A 15,345-nucleotide genomic window follows, 5' to 3' on the forward strand; every position below is an offset into this window, starting at 1 on the left:
AAAGGCTGAGAGCCGCCTTTCTGGCGTTGGCTTCATGGTCAGGAACTCCATTGCCTCCAAACTCGAAAACCTGCCAACGGGTCACTCAGATCGCATCATGTCCATGCGCCTCCCACTTCAAAACAAGCAGCATGCAACACTCTTCAGTGTGTATGCCCCAACCCTTCAAGCAGATCCTGCAGAAAAGAACAAGTTCTATGCTGATCTACGCAACCTCGTACGGAAGACCCCTACAGAGGACAAGGTGATCATCCTTGGCGACTTCAATGCCAGAGTAGGTAAAGACTCGGAAGCCTGGAAAGGAGTACTTGGCAAACACGGCATTGGCAACTGCAATGACAACGGGTGCCTCCTGCTAGAATTCTGCATGGAGCACCAGCTCACCATCACCAACACTATCTTCCAGCAGAAGAACAGTCTGAAGACAACCTGGATGCACCCACGGTCCAAGCACTGGCACCTTATCGACTACATTCTGGTGCGCCAGAGAGACCTTCGAGATGTCTTACACACCCGAGTAATGCCCAGCGCAGAATGTCATACGGATCATCGTCTTGTACGCTGCAATCTCCGTCTTCACTTTAAACCCACACCCAGGAGAGGAGGTATCCCTCGGAGGAAGTTTCAGGTTGGCAGCCTCCAGTCAGCCGAAGTTAAAGCTGCCTTCCAGGCAAAACTCCAGTCAAGAATTGAGGACCCCAGTTGCCCCACTGACCCTTCTCCAGAAGCACTCTGGGAACACCTAAAAACTACCGTCCTGCAGATCTCTGAAGTAGTCCTCGGGTTCTCCACAAGGAAGAACAAGGACTGGTTTGATGAGAACAATCAAGAGATCCAAGAATTACTGGCAAAAAAGAGATCTGCCTACCAAGCACATCTTGCTCAGCCCTCCTGTCCTGGGAAAAAAGCAACCTTTCGCGCTGCATGTAGCAACCTCCAGCGCAAGCTTCGAGACATTCAGAACGAGTGGTGGACCAAGCTTGCAGAGAGAACCCAGCTGTGTGCAGACACTGGTGATTTAAGAGGGTTCTACGAAGCCCTGAAGGCAGTATATGGTCCATCATATCAGGCTCAGAGTCCCTTGCATAGTGCAGACGGCCAAGTGCTCCTCACAGACAAGGCATCCATACTGAACCGGTGGTCGGAGTATTTTCAGGTTCTCTTCAGTGCCAACCGTGTAGTTCAAGATTCAGCAATCCACCTCACCCCACTTCAACCGGTGAAAACAGAGTTGGATGAGATCCCCGCCCTAGAAGAGACTGTTAAAGCCATCAAGCAACTGAAAAGTGGCAAGGCAGCAGGAGTTGATGGAATTCCACCAGAGATCTGGAAGCATGGGGGCACAGTACTACATAGCTCACTTCACAAAGTACTTGTCACCTGCTGGGAACAAGGCAAATTACCACAGGACTTTCGCGATGCAATCATCATCACCCTATACAAGAACAAAGGGGAAAAGTCAGACTGCTCCAACTACCGGGGGATAACCCTGCTCTCCATCGCAGGCAAAATCCTTGCCAGAATACTCCTGAACAGACTGGTGCCCACCATTGCAGAAGAACTCCTCCCAGAGAGCCAGTGCGGCTTCAGAGCTAACAGGAGCACCACCGACATGGTATTTGTTCTCAGGCAGCTCCAAGAGAAATGCAGGGAACAGAACAAGGCTCTGTATGTGACTTTTGTCGACCTTACCAAAGCTTTCGATACCGTTAGCAGGAAAGGCCTGTGGCAAATCTTGGAACGTTTAGGATGTCCCCCAAGGTTCCTCAGCATGATCATCCAGCTACACGAAGACCAGCGAGGCCAAGTCAGACACTGCAACAACCTCTCGGAGACCTTCCCAGTAGGCACAGGTGTAAAGCAAGGCTGCGTTCTCGCGCCAACTCTCTTTACGATCTTCTTTAGCATGATGCTTCAAAGAGTCGCAGTAGATTTAGATGATGACGATGGTGTATACATCCGCTATCGCACCGATGGCAGCCTGTTCAACCTGAGGCGACTAAAGGCACACTCCAAGACAATGGAAAAACTCATCCGAGAGCTACTGTTTGCTGATGATGCTGCACTCGTCTCCCACTCGGTATCAGCTCTGCAGCATATGACGTCCTGCTTTGCAGAGGCTGCCAAGCTATTCGGCCTAGAAGTTAGTCTGAAGAAGACAGAAGTTCTCCACCAGCCTGCACCCCAGGAAGATTATCTCCCTCCCTGCATCACTGTGGGTGAATCAGTTCTGAAGACAGTCCAGCAGTTCAGCTACCTGGGGTGCATCATCTCCTCAGATGCCAAGATCGACAAGGAGATTGACAACAGGCTGGCAAAGGCAAACCGTGCATTTGGCCGACTGCACAAAAGAGTGTGGAGCAACAAGCATCTGAAAAAAGGCACAAAGATCAATGTTTACAAAGCGGTTGTGATGACAACCCTCATCTACGGCTCCGAATCGTGGGTTTTATACCGTCATCACCTGCGACTCCTTGAGCGCTTTCATCAGTGCTGCCTTCGCACCATCCTCAACATCCACTGGAGTGACTTTGTGACCAACACTGAAGTCCTCAAGAGGGCGGAGGTTACCAGCATCGAGGCACTGCTGTTGAAGACGCAGCTGCGCTGGGCAGGGCATATTTCTCGGATGGAAAACCACCGCCTTCCCAAGATTGCCCTGTATGGCGAACTCTCCACCGGCCATCGAAATAGAGGGGCACCAAAGAAGAGGTACAAGGACTCCTTGAAGAAATCCCTTAGCACCTGTCACATCAACCATCACCAGTGGTCTGACCTAGCCTCAGATCGCAAAGCATGGAGGCACACCATCCACCAGGCTGTCTCTTCCTTTGAGAACGCACGCATAGCTGGTCTTGAGGACAAAAGGAGATTGAGGAAGAATCGCACTGCTACAGGACCAACCCTAAATCAGACTTTTCCCTGCAGCCGCTGTGGCCGGACCTGCCTATCCCACATTGGTCTTGTCAGCCACCAGCGAGCCTGCAGCAAACGTGGACTATTGCATCCTTCTTAAATCTTCGTTCGCGAAGCCAAGCCGAGAGACTAGGGATATGCATTCGGCTTGGCTGAACCGCATAGACCACTGAATCACCCTGATTCGGAAGTATACGGCACCATATACTTCTGATTCCATTTTCAGGTCAGTAAACGGGAGCCGTATATGGCTCCCTGTGTAGTTCCATATAGATATTCGGAAGTATACGGAAGTCAATGGAAAAGGCGGGAAAGGAGCTTCTGCAGCCTCAGGGGAGCTGCTTGCTTCCTTTCCTGCCTTTGGAAGCCTTTTCCTGCCTCTCCCATAGCCTCCCTGGGATCAGGGAGGGAGGGGGAGGGGGGAGAGGAGCCCCAGCAGCCAATCCAAAGCATGCATTTGCAAAATGCATTGCAAATGCATGCTTTGCAGGGCTTTTGTGTAGCTGATGGCAGGGCTAATCCCTCAGCCATAAACTACATTGTTGTTTTTGTTTACTTGGGTATCCAAGTAAACAGTGTTATCTGGCCAATCACAGAGCAGTGCTATTTTTTGAAACTGCTCTGTGTAGGGTTAGAGTCTGCCTGGCTGGACTCCATTCCATTGCTGTTGTTTGGTGTGTTTGTGTGTGTGAGAGAGATTGTGCTGCTGCTGCTCTCTCTCAGCCTTTCCTGACCTGCCTTGAGAAGAGAAGACGTATCTAAGGTAAGACAGTCTTAGGGTTCTTGTTTTTATTTTAGTTAGAAAAAGGACTTTTTAAGACTCAGAGTCCCTTTACTTATCCAGATTTGGGTGGGTGAGTACTGGGTAGCTTATTTGGGGTTAGGGGGTTCTGCTGGGGGTGGGGGCCTGGGGTGGGGTGGGGGGGTTGCCAATTTGCCCGTATCTTACTTTAGTGGGAGGACTTTTAAAAGTGCAGTGTCCTTTTACTTTTCTTGATTTGGGTGGCTTGGATTTCTTGGGGTTAGGGTAAAGGGGTTTTTTTAGGAGGGGGAGGGGTTGGTAAAGTTAAGGGTTTTTTACTGTTTTAAAAGGATTCTGTGTTTGATTTGTTGCTGCTGTGTTGTGCTGCTGCTGTTCCTTCTCTCTTCTGGTTGTGGTTCTTGGTTGGGGGGGGCTGTATGGCCTAATTTTCATTGTTTAAAAGTCCACTTTTTTAACAGTTGAGTTTCTTGGCCTTCTCCTGTTGTCCCTTTTTCTGGTTCTGGGTTTTTTTTTGGGGGGGGGGAAGCTGGCACCTGGGTGAGAGACCCAGAACCAGCAGGCTTGTTGTGCTTGGCCAGCTCTCCCTGTGTTGTTTGGGGCAGGTCTGGAGAGCTGGCATGTGTAGATTGTGTGTTTTGTGGCAGCGAAGCCGGCACCTGAGTGAGAGACCTAGAACCAGCAGGCTTGTTGTGCTTGGCAAGCTCTCCTCATGTTGTTTGGGGCAGGGCTGGAAAGCTGGCATCTGGGTTTGCTGCAGCCAGGTCTGCAGATCAGACCTTGAGCAGATTGTGTTTTGTGTGGCAGTGACGTTGGCAACTGGGTTTATATTGGTTCCAGGCCTGCAGGGTTCATAGAGTAGATAGAGGGATGTAGTGCATTTGGGTCCTATAGAGATTCTCTGGTGTGAAGTTAGGTTTGGTTTTGGGTGCCCCAGGAATTGGACCCCCTGCTCCAATTTTTTTTTTTTTGGCCTTGTGGATTTTGTGTGGAACAGTGCCCTGAAGCTGCACAGCAGTTTGGGGGGCTCTCCTCAAAACCTCCTGCTCCCCAGAGCCACTTTTCCCATGACAATTACAGTCAGGAAGTGACTCTAATTGGTTTTTTCTCACCATTGGGAGCAGTGTTCCTTTTGGGGTGCCCACAGAAGGGTGCAGTCTTTTGGGGCCAGGGGGGTTGCATGTGGGGGAGTCCCCTAAAGCTGCCCTGCAGTTTTGGGGCTCTCCCTCAAACCCCCTGCCTCCCAGTAGCCTCTAATTATGCCCTATGTTGCCATTGATTTCAATGGCCCATAGGGTATAATGGTGGGATAGGGGCACCCTCTTTGGGTGACCCTTGAATGGGACCCCCTGGCCCAATCTTTTTGGAACTTGGGGGGTTTGTAGGGGAGAGTCCCCTGCAGGCCCCCTGCAAATTTGGGGGCTCTCCCTCAAACCCCCTCTCCTCCAGGCGGCTTCCAATATACCCTATATTGATCTTCTGAGAACAGGTTGCTGAAGAGGTTAGAAAGATAGGCTTTAATGTTAATAAGAAACTATAGGTGTTTGCAATTAATAATTAATGGGACGATGTTATTAGAATGGGTTGCAGAACTAGTCATGCATGTCTTTGCAACAGTTTCCCCATAAAACACACAGAGAACATAAGAGCATAAGAGAAGCCATGTTGGATCAGGCCTATGGCCCATCCAGTCCAACACTCTGTGTCACACAGTGGCCAATATATGTGTGTGTGTATACATACATACACACACACACATATATAAAATGTGGCTAATAGCCACTGATCGACCTCTGCATATTTTTATCCAATCCCCTCTTAAAGTTGGCTATGCTTGTAGCTGCCACCACCTCTCGTGGCAGTGAATTTCACATGTTAATCACCCTTTGGAGGAAAAAGTACTTCCTTTTATTCGTTTTAACCTGACTGCTCAGCAATTTCATTGAATGCCCACAAGTTCTTGTATTGTGGGAAAGGGAGAAAAGTACTTCTTTCTCTACCTTCTCCATCCCATGCATAATCTTGTAAACCTCTATCATGTCACCCTGCAGTCGACGTTTATCCAAGCTAAAGAGCCCCGAGCGTTTTAACCTTTCCTCAAAGGGAAAGTGTTCCAACCCTTTAATCATTCCAGTTGCTCTTTTCTGGACTTTTTCCAATTCTATAAAATCCTTTTTGCGGTGTGGTGACCAGAATTACACACAGTATTCCAAATGAGACCACACCATCGATTTATACAGGGGCATTATGATACTGGCTGATTTGTTTTCAATTCCCTTCCTAATAATTTCCAGCATGGCGTTGGCCTTTTTTATTGCAATCGCACACTGTCTTGACATTTTCAGTGAGTTATCTACCACGACCCCAAGATCTCTCTCTTGGTCAGTCTCTGTCAGTTCACACCCCCATCAACTTGTATTTTTAGCTGGGATTCTTGGCCCCAATGTGCATTACTTTGCACTTGGCCACATTGAACCTCATCTGCCACGTTGACGCCCACTCACCCAGCCACAACAGTTCCCTTTGGAGTGCCTCACAATCCTTTCTGGTTCTCACCTGTCACGGGCTGGGGCCAGGCCAGGCAAAGTCCAGGGGCAGTCCAAGGTCTGTAGCTGGGTAGCAAGGAGGGTCCAAAGCACCAAAACCGAATCACAGTCCAGGTATCGTAGGTCAGAGGTTCAGAAGCCAAAATCAGGGGGTCCAGAAGTCAATGCCAGAGTCAGGGGGTCCAGAAGCCGAAGTCAGAAGCCAGAGTGGATGCTAGAACATCAGGTAAGTGACTAGTTGCTTCCACAAAGCCTTCTCTCAAAGCCCACAGCTATATAGCCCTCTGCTGTCTGTTGCCCATTTGGGCTAATTGCTGACTCAGAGGGCAGCCAGGATCCTGCTGAGACTCAAGCACCCTCACTCCTAGAAGGGCCAGAATCCTTTCAAAACTCAGGGCTCAGGGAGCGTCTTGCTCGTGAGCGTGCCGCCCTCCTCCGATCCCTGAGGTCCTGACGAAGGCGGTCACGCACACGAGCCACCCGAGAGGGCGGGGCAGGGGGGCTTGGATCTTATCCAGCAAGAGGCAGGGGCACTGGTGCAGGTGGCAGGGGCACAGTTTCTTCTGCAGGCTCGGCTTCTTCTGCAGGGCCCCCAGCACCCCTGACACTACCACCCTGAACAATTTAGTGTCATCTGCAAACCTGGCCACTTCGCTGCTTACTCCCGACTACAGGTCATTAAGGAACAAGTTAAAGAGCATAAGTTGTATTGACACGCAACCTGATGCAACCTGCTGTTAAAGGGGCGTGTTACACGTATAAGGTTAGCCGTGTTCAGTTTTAAAGCCATCATCTTATGCGTTGGGTATGTCTCCTCTCCAAACTATGTCCACTTAGAACTGTTGCATCTCCACAATTCTCTAAATAATGTCTGTGTTGCAAAACATGCTTTCCCCAAACAATATGAACCCTGCTACACCAGAAGCATAGGCTGACCCCCCTTTCCCCCCCCTTAGGAAACATCTGGCATTCCTTGAGTGGGCAGATTCCTAGCCTCCCATCGGGAACTGTTGCATCACTCCCCCATAGGAAAACATATGGCATTCATTTTTGTGTGCGTGGGCGTGTGTGGGAGTGGCAGCTGTCACTTTGGAATGTGGCTTGATGAAGATAGGGCACCCCTATCTGCTACTTATAGTGTATGACCTATAGTGTATAGTATTATCACTGTTCTCACTACCTTGTCTTCTATTTATGTAATACAATTTTCTGCATTATTTAATATATTTTGTCTGGTATTTTTATTTCTGTAACCCTACACCAGTTGCATTGCTTATTAGATGTTACATCTTATTTATTGCAAGGACTTAACAGTGTAAACTGCCTTGAGTCTCAGAGAGAAAAGTGGACACAAATAAATAAATAAATAAATAAATAAATAAATAAATAAATAAATAAAGGATGAAGTATGTATCAGTGAAGGGGGGGGGATCATATCCTCACAATAGAAGCCTTCAGAGAACAAGTAAGAATTTCACAATGAATGAGAAACAAAATATATTACACAGAAAAATTCTTAATTTGAAGTGTCTTTAAGTTCAAGTGTGATTTGGAGAAAAATCTGTTGTAATGTTTCAGGATGGGAACACATTCTCTGTTCATCAGATATGGGAAAATGTTCTAAAGTACAATGTCTTAATTGAATTTTTGAACAATTACAGCCCTTGCAAATCCTATTAATTACCTCCATAAAATATTGCAGCCAGTGTTATCATTAGACAACACTATTGCCTTCTGAACCTAAGAGGACTCATAAAATGCTTTTATTCACTCCATCATGCAAGGTTTACAATTATGGCCACTTGCATTTAACCTTTGTCTTTGCTGCCGAAATATTCTCCACAACAGTAGCCAAAACAAACAAATCAAGTACAGCACAATCTTTTCCCATATCAGGTTAATCTCTCTTTATTATATCCACTATATTTCCCTCTTCCTCTTTCCTGTCAAGATATTCAACACACCGTGCAAAAGTGTTTGTGAACTGTAATGGTTGAGCCTTTAATATGGAGTGGACTTTATATTGTATAAGAGCTTTCTACTGTGGACACTTACACATATCTCATGAGTAACTCCTTGACTTCTATTCTCTAATGCAAGCTATTGAAAACTGGAAAGAGTAGAGTCCTACTTCTTAATTGGCAGGCCAGAGCTATGGTATTAGAAGACCTCTTGTCAGATATGAGCAACAGACAGTGAAGAATGCAACCTTATAAAAAAAACAAAGCTGCCATTTCCTCCATGCCTTCCATCCTACAGTGGTGGAAAAAGCTCAACAACTTTTAATATGGTTCAACTTACCATAATTGTCAGCATGGATACAGTGAAAATAGGTGATAATTTCCTGGAAGGACACCACATGCTCTCCCCTCTTTTCCAATGCACACATGGAAAATAGCAGGACTTTAACAGCAGTCATTTTGGAATTTTCCTCATCCAAACTTACTTCTGTTTCATCAAATTATGCAAACACCATTGGTCCTAAAACTTGGACCAAGCAGAGGGGGAGATAAGGGTGGAAATACTTAACAATTCAAATTACTTAACAATTCAACAATATATATTCAATAGAAATTCAGCACTGTTACAATACAATTCATTACACTTCTACAAACATTCATTCTATTCTACAAAAATTCATATAACACTGATGCAATGTGCAAAGACAGAATTAAAGTTTATAAAAAAGACTTTCTGCTTGTGTTTGCCAATTTCTTGATTTTAAAGCTCTCATAGACATTCACCTGACTCCACGGGAAGAATAAAGTGCTAGTGCGGTCTGAGTTCGAATGCAGATGATTTAAATTCTGGAAATTCTTTCTTCATTCTTGCAGACATTAAATTGAAACTTTCATCAATTATGAAATTGTTGAAAATAGTGGGTCAAAATAAGCTTCAACAGTAAAGCTGCCTGTAATACTGTTTCAGATTCCTTTGTCTTAGAGACTCTTCCCACATTCCTGCAAACAAACAATCAAACACACAACATTTCATACATAAACAATATATCTAGTTTAAAGTTATAATACTAATATTAGCTCACCATCATCCAACGAAACGCTTCTTACAGCACTAGCTCTGGAGAAAACTCTCAAAGGTTCTCCTGCACATTCTAACCTTTATCCGCATAATTAGAAATAGCTGATGAAAAATTTTAAAGTGACCATCTAAACAGAAAGAAAGAAAACTGGAAATCTTGAGTCTTTGTTTTGAAACACTGTAATTTATAGATAGCAAAATAAATCTAAAGTAGAATTTAAATCCCAAGATTGTAGTGCATTCATTTTAAAGATGGCAGCCTCTTCCCTAAGTAAATTTTTTTGAATTTCATCTTGAGTTTTATTCATTCCTTGATACCTTTACAAAGCACAAACCCTCATATCTTTTTCAGTATGGTTTTTGGACATAAAATGTTCCGTGAGAGGAGCCTCCAAATTTTTTAAACGAAATCGGGATTGATGTTCCAGAATCCAAACCTTTACTTGTCTGGTAGTAGTACCAATATAGATTCTTGGACAGCCACACTGGATCACATACACGACATTGCGTGACAAACAAGAACTGAAGTGTTTTAATTTGATTTTTATATTGCTGGTAGGATGTACAAATTCTATAGTTTGAATCGCTAAAGGACAAACCTTGCACCTGCCGCAAGAAAGATTTCCAACCACTCATCTGGGCTAACTTGTTCATTGCCTTTGTCGTTTTAAAAATCTGAATGTACAATTAAATCCCTTAACATAGGGTTCTACGAAGCCCTATGTATGGTTTAAGTTCACATCCTGGCACATCACTCAACAGGTGCCAGTGTTTATTAATGACAGATCTGATTTTATTTGACAAGAGAGTGTAGTCAAAGGCACACGTTAACTGCTCCACCTGCCTATCTTCCCGATTTTCAAAAAGACCTGTTCTAGACACAGTCTGCTTTCCTGATGGCTTCTTCTACAGCTGTGGTTGGAAAGCCCTGTCTTACAAAATCCTGAACCAGAATGCCTCTGTTTCTCCTATAGTCCCCCACTGCTGTTGAATTCCATTTGATTCTTAACATCTGGCTGTAGGGAAGGCTTCTACATAAGTGCAAGGGATGAAAAGAGCGATAATGAAGAAAAGAACTTCTATCTAATGGTTTTTTAAATAATCACACTGCCAGTTGATTATTAAAGGTTCCATAAACAGTGACATCTAAGAATGGTAATTCCAAATTGTGACTTTTGCCTGTAAATTTAATTGTGGCATGAATCTCATTCATCCAAGACAGCAATGGACTAAATACTTGTTGGTTCTTAAGAATTAAAAATAAAACATCAATAAACCTAAAGTAAATTAGGATACTGTCAAAAAAAGGATTCCGGGAATTGCAAATATATTGCTTCTCAAGGTGAGCCATAAACAAGCTGGCAACTGAGGGGGCCAGACTACTCCCCATGGCTACCCCTCCCCCCCACATTTGCAAATAAAAGTCTTCATCAAATCTGAAAAAACTTTTTTCAAATATTATGTCCACTAATTCCATCAGGAAGTAAGTGGCCGGGGTTTGGTCCTGTCTAGCCAATAATTGTTCCTCTATTATAGTCTGCACCTCATCTAGAGGGATAGAAGAGGGACGTCACATCCTTTGTGACCATGCATGCATATATTTGCAATTCCAAGAATTTATTTTTAATTAATTTATTTTTAATTCTTAAGTACCAAAAACACAGACATAAAACAAGAATAATAAACTTCAGTTTAAGTACCAACAAGTATTAGTATTTGTTAAAAGCCACCTTAGAGGCTATGTTGTTGGGCAGATGGGTATGAAATGCTGATTGTTTAAGGCTCTAGGCATATGTTGACGCCCTGTGCAGGCTAATGCTACTTGAAATAAAGCATGGAGTAACATTTGATGAAGCTGAATATGAATAAAAGATCATTTTGCAAACATAGCAGATTAGTAGGATTTTATGCAATGTTATTTGGAAATGTCAAATCCACCAAAATAAAACCGTATTCTATTCTTTAGTCCTCACATTGTGGATTTCCTCACAAGTACAGTTTTCAGAAGTGCTGTGGAAACCCTGTTAAGTTTAATTTGAATTTTCCCCTTTGAGTTTACATGTTTCAACTGACCCTTGCAAAGCTAACTTACCATTGCCCCAATTCGTCCTGTGAGTCCAAAATTACAAATCTCAACCTGTTGTTTAGTGCAGGAAGCCATTTGCCAGCACAGTCCCATCAGCTTGCCAGCACAGCTCCCCTTTCGTTATGATTAGCAACTGAGTGATCAGATTGGGAGCTATTTCATATGGGGACTATATTTTCATATGGTTTCATATAATCATATGGTGATTATACTTTTTTTAATATACACATGAATCAGGCCAGTATGAGAGCAGAATACAAACTAAGGCATTTTAATGGTACCTGTCAATATGAATGTGATCCATCATGAAATGTTCTGTAAATGCTGGTTAATGGATGTGGAAAGTTCTGGCAGTTTCAGAAGCAAGAAAGCTGAAACAGCAGTTCAGGGGTGCAAAGGGGTGATAAAGACCTTCACAAGGGGATAAAATAGAATGAAGGTAAACAGCACTGTTGCTAATGTATGTAGCTTGATAAAAAAAGTTGAATATGAGTGCAAATGTTGAGTACTGTCAAATATTTTACAGATTGCATCTGATCTAGAAATGGTGACAGTTTTTTTCCACAAACCATGGCAGCCAAGCCTTTTAGTCAGTCATTTGCCATCAGGAAACATTTCATAACCTGAATGCATGAGAACATGCTTTTACATGCAGTGCTTGATGTAGGAATATTCATTCCAATCACACATATTTATTTATTTATTTGTTTAATTTATACTTCCACTTTCTCCTAAAAGGATGCCCAAAGTGGCTTCCATTCTCCTCTCCTCCATTTTATCCTCAAAACAGCCCTGAGAGATAGGATAGGCTGAGAGAGTGTGGCTGGCTCAAGGTCACCCAGCGAGCTCCCAAGGCAGAGAAAGGATTCAAACCTGGATCTCCCAGATTCTAGTCCTTTACTCTACTACAACATACTGCATTCATTAATGTATTATATTATGCATTATATTTTGAGCCATTTATGTAAAGCAAACTGCTCTTCTGAAAGAATATTGTGTGAGCATATGCCCTTAGCAGTAGTTGTTCAGGGCCATCTGGTACAAATTGATCAATAGCAGATAGGATTCAATTTTCAGGACTTTAGGCTAGCTAATTTTAATTACGCAAAGCCTGAGAGTGGGTCAGATTCCCTGTCTAGGTGTAGCAGCTGCATCATTGTCACTCTGGGAGAAGTGAATAGCTGTAGGTAGATTGCAAAATGCCACCCTCCCTTTTAGAAGCTGAGCTCAATTTATATGATTGGGAGGAACTGCTACTTTGCAAAGATAACTATTGATTTAATATATATAAATATTTCTGTGCCACCTTTCCACCTAGATTGGGGGCCCCAAGTTGGCAAATATTAAAACATTTCAAGCATTAAAATAGTGTTCAGAATGCATATGTAAAATGTTTAAAACAATTAAATAAAGCATACAAGCACATATAAACACACAAGCAGACAAGCAGGGAGGAGGGCTAGTAACTGTTAGTAGAGGAATGGCAAAGAAATTTAAAAAGTCTTGACTTGTTGACTGAAGATGATGATAGAAGGAGAGAGACAAATCTCCCTAGGGAGGGAGTTCCAAAGTTTCAGCACAACAACAAAGGCCTTTTCTCAGGTTCCCACCCATCTAGCCTCAGAGTGGGGCCTCTGAAGATTACTGGAGTAGGCAAATAGGTTCACATGGGAATAGGCAGTCCTTAAGGTATGCTGGCCTTCAAGCTGGATGTAGCTTTAAAGGTCAATACCAGCACTTTGAATTGGGTCCAGAAGCAAACAGGGAGCCAGTACAGATGGAACAAGACAGGAGTGATATGATCCCTACCACCACTCCAGTCAACTTCCACCACAGTGAGAAGATCTCTCATGCCCATGAAAGGCCACAGCTGGTTTGCTAGCCAAAGCTGGTAAAAGTAGCCCCTATGAACCTGTTTCTTCAGGAGTACAACACCATCCAGATCATGCGACATTCCATTTCCTGGGTCAAGCTTACCCCAACTAGTAGCATTTCCATTTTTATCAGGATTAAGTTTCTTTAATTCTCATCCATCCCAAAATGTCTCAGGGAGCTGTTCTCAGTTTCCACTGCCTCCATGGGATCTGATGTAATCCTGAAATAGGACTCAATGTCATCTACATATTGGTGGCAACTCAGCCCATATCTCTGGATGATCTCTCCCAGCAGTGTCATGCAGCCTGCAGATATTTAAAAAGCATGGGAGCCAAGATGGAGCCTTGTGGGATCCTGTAGACTAGAGGCCAAGGGGCCAATAAGTGGTCCCTCAGCACCACACTCTGAAACCTGCATTTAAGATAAGACTGAAACCACCACAAAACAGTGCCCCACTTCCAAACCTAAAAAAATGTCCAGAACTATATGATGATCAGTGGTATAACTAGCCTCCAAGAGAACAGCATTCCACTCCCCCATCCATCTTCTGGCACAGGTGACCAAAGCCATTTCAGTTGTATAGCCATGCCTCAAACCAGATAAGAATGGGACCCAAAAACAGCTTCAATCTAAAGTCTCTGAAGCTACACAGCTACCACTTATTCAATCACTTTGCTCAATAAAGGTACACTTGAAACTGAGTGGTAGGTATTCAGTTGTCCTGAGTCCAGAGTAGGTTTCTTTAAGAGTGGATGCATGTGAATCCATCTCTATGAGCAGACTGCTCTTCTGATGGAGTGTGATAACCTAATAAATATTGGTAGAGTATGATTAACTCAAATAGAGTTTAAAACCATACAATCTCTAGATTTATACCAACCTGATACGTTAAAAACTCCATAACTGTGCTGAAGAGAACCCAAATTATGAAACCATAACTTCAATCAATTAAAATGTATGAAAGAAACAAACAAAAACCAGTAGCAACAACCCAAAAGGCTTGTGGAGCATATTCACTATTGCCCCCCAAGTTGGAATGAAGAGACTGACACAGTATTTTGGAAAAATGGGCTCTTTTATTAAACAACAACCTTAAAGTAACTTATGCGGCAGGGATTACCTGAACTGGACAAGCCCCAAGGTCAACACCTGATCCTTCCTTGTCCAGATGTGGGTGAGCCACCCTGCCCCTGGCATGAGCCACCGTTTTGGCCAGGCTGATCAACCCACCCCACGTTGGCATCATCACCCAGGAAGAGCCAATCTTGTGGGGAGGCATCACAAGATCGGCATTATGCGACATTGAGCCATGGAGCCCATCTGCCGCTCATGCTGATCGCCTGCACTCAAATGGTGCTGGGCCCTGGGTTTCCATAACCCCTTGCTCCTTCTGCCAACGCCAATGCCAAGCCTCTGCTTAGGCATTAGCGCCCCAACGGGCAGCCTAGAGCTGCCCAAAGCCCTTGCCGTAGGTCACTTAAAAAGGCCCGGTTACCCGCATCTGAAAGATGCACTCCATCAGGTCTATACAACCCGACACAGTCGGCTCGAATTGATGGGTGAGACAAAAAATTCCCCAAACCCCCATCCAATGCCTTTTGCAGGGCCTGATTAGCTTTCCTCCTAGCCCTTTCGATGCCCACTGGGTCCCAAGCCCCTCGTCAGACACGACGAGGCAGGATGGCAGACCACACTAGGTAGACCCCAGGCCACCTCCGCACGATGACCTGCAGGTCCGCCACTGCCTGCCAAGAAAGGGCCCTCCCTTTCATCCACCCAAGGTCATTACCACCCAGGTGTATGACCAATATATTGGGAGGAGGACCCCTCCTCCCCTGAAATAAGAGAGGCAGTAAACCTGGCCACCGAAGCCCACAGCGACCCTGCCACTCCACCATAGCCCATTCACTGAGACCTAACTGGGAACCAACAGCAGACCTCTGTGCGTAGTGGGCCACCCAGAACACAAAACTGTGCCCGCAGACGAGGATCCGCAGCCTCTCCTGATGAGCAGCAGCACCTGAAAAGAAAAAACAGTCAACCAAGAACCAACTTGCCCAACAGAGGCATAACCATGTCGAACAAGGTTTCTTCGTTCAAACTGGAGGAAGCAAAGGGCGCAC

This window comes from Heteronotia binoei, unplaced genomic scaffold (assembly GCF_032191835.1).
Source record: "Heteronotia binoei isolate CCM8104 ecotype False Entrance Well unplaced genomic scaffold, APGP_CSIRO_Hbin_v1 ptg000047l___fragment_1, whole genome shotgun sequence".
NCBI classification, from domain to species: Eukaryota; Metazoa; Chordata; class Lepidosauria; order Squamata; family Gekkonidae; genus Heteronotia; species Heteronotia binoei.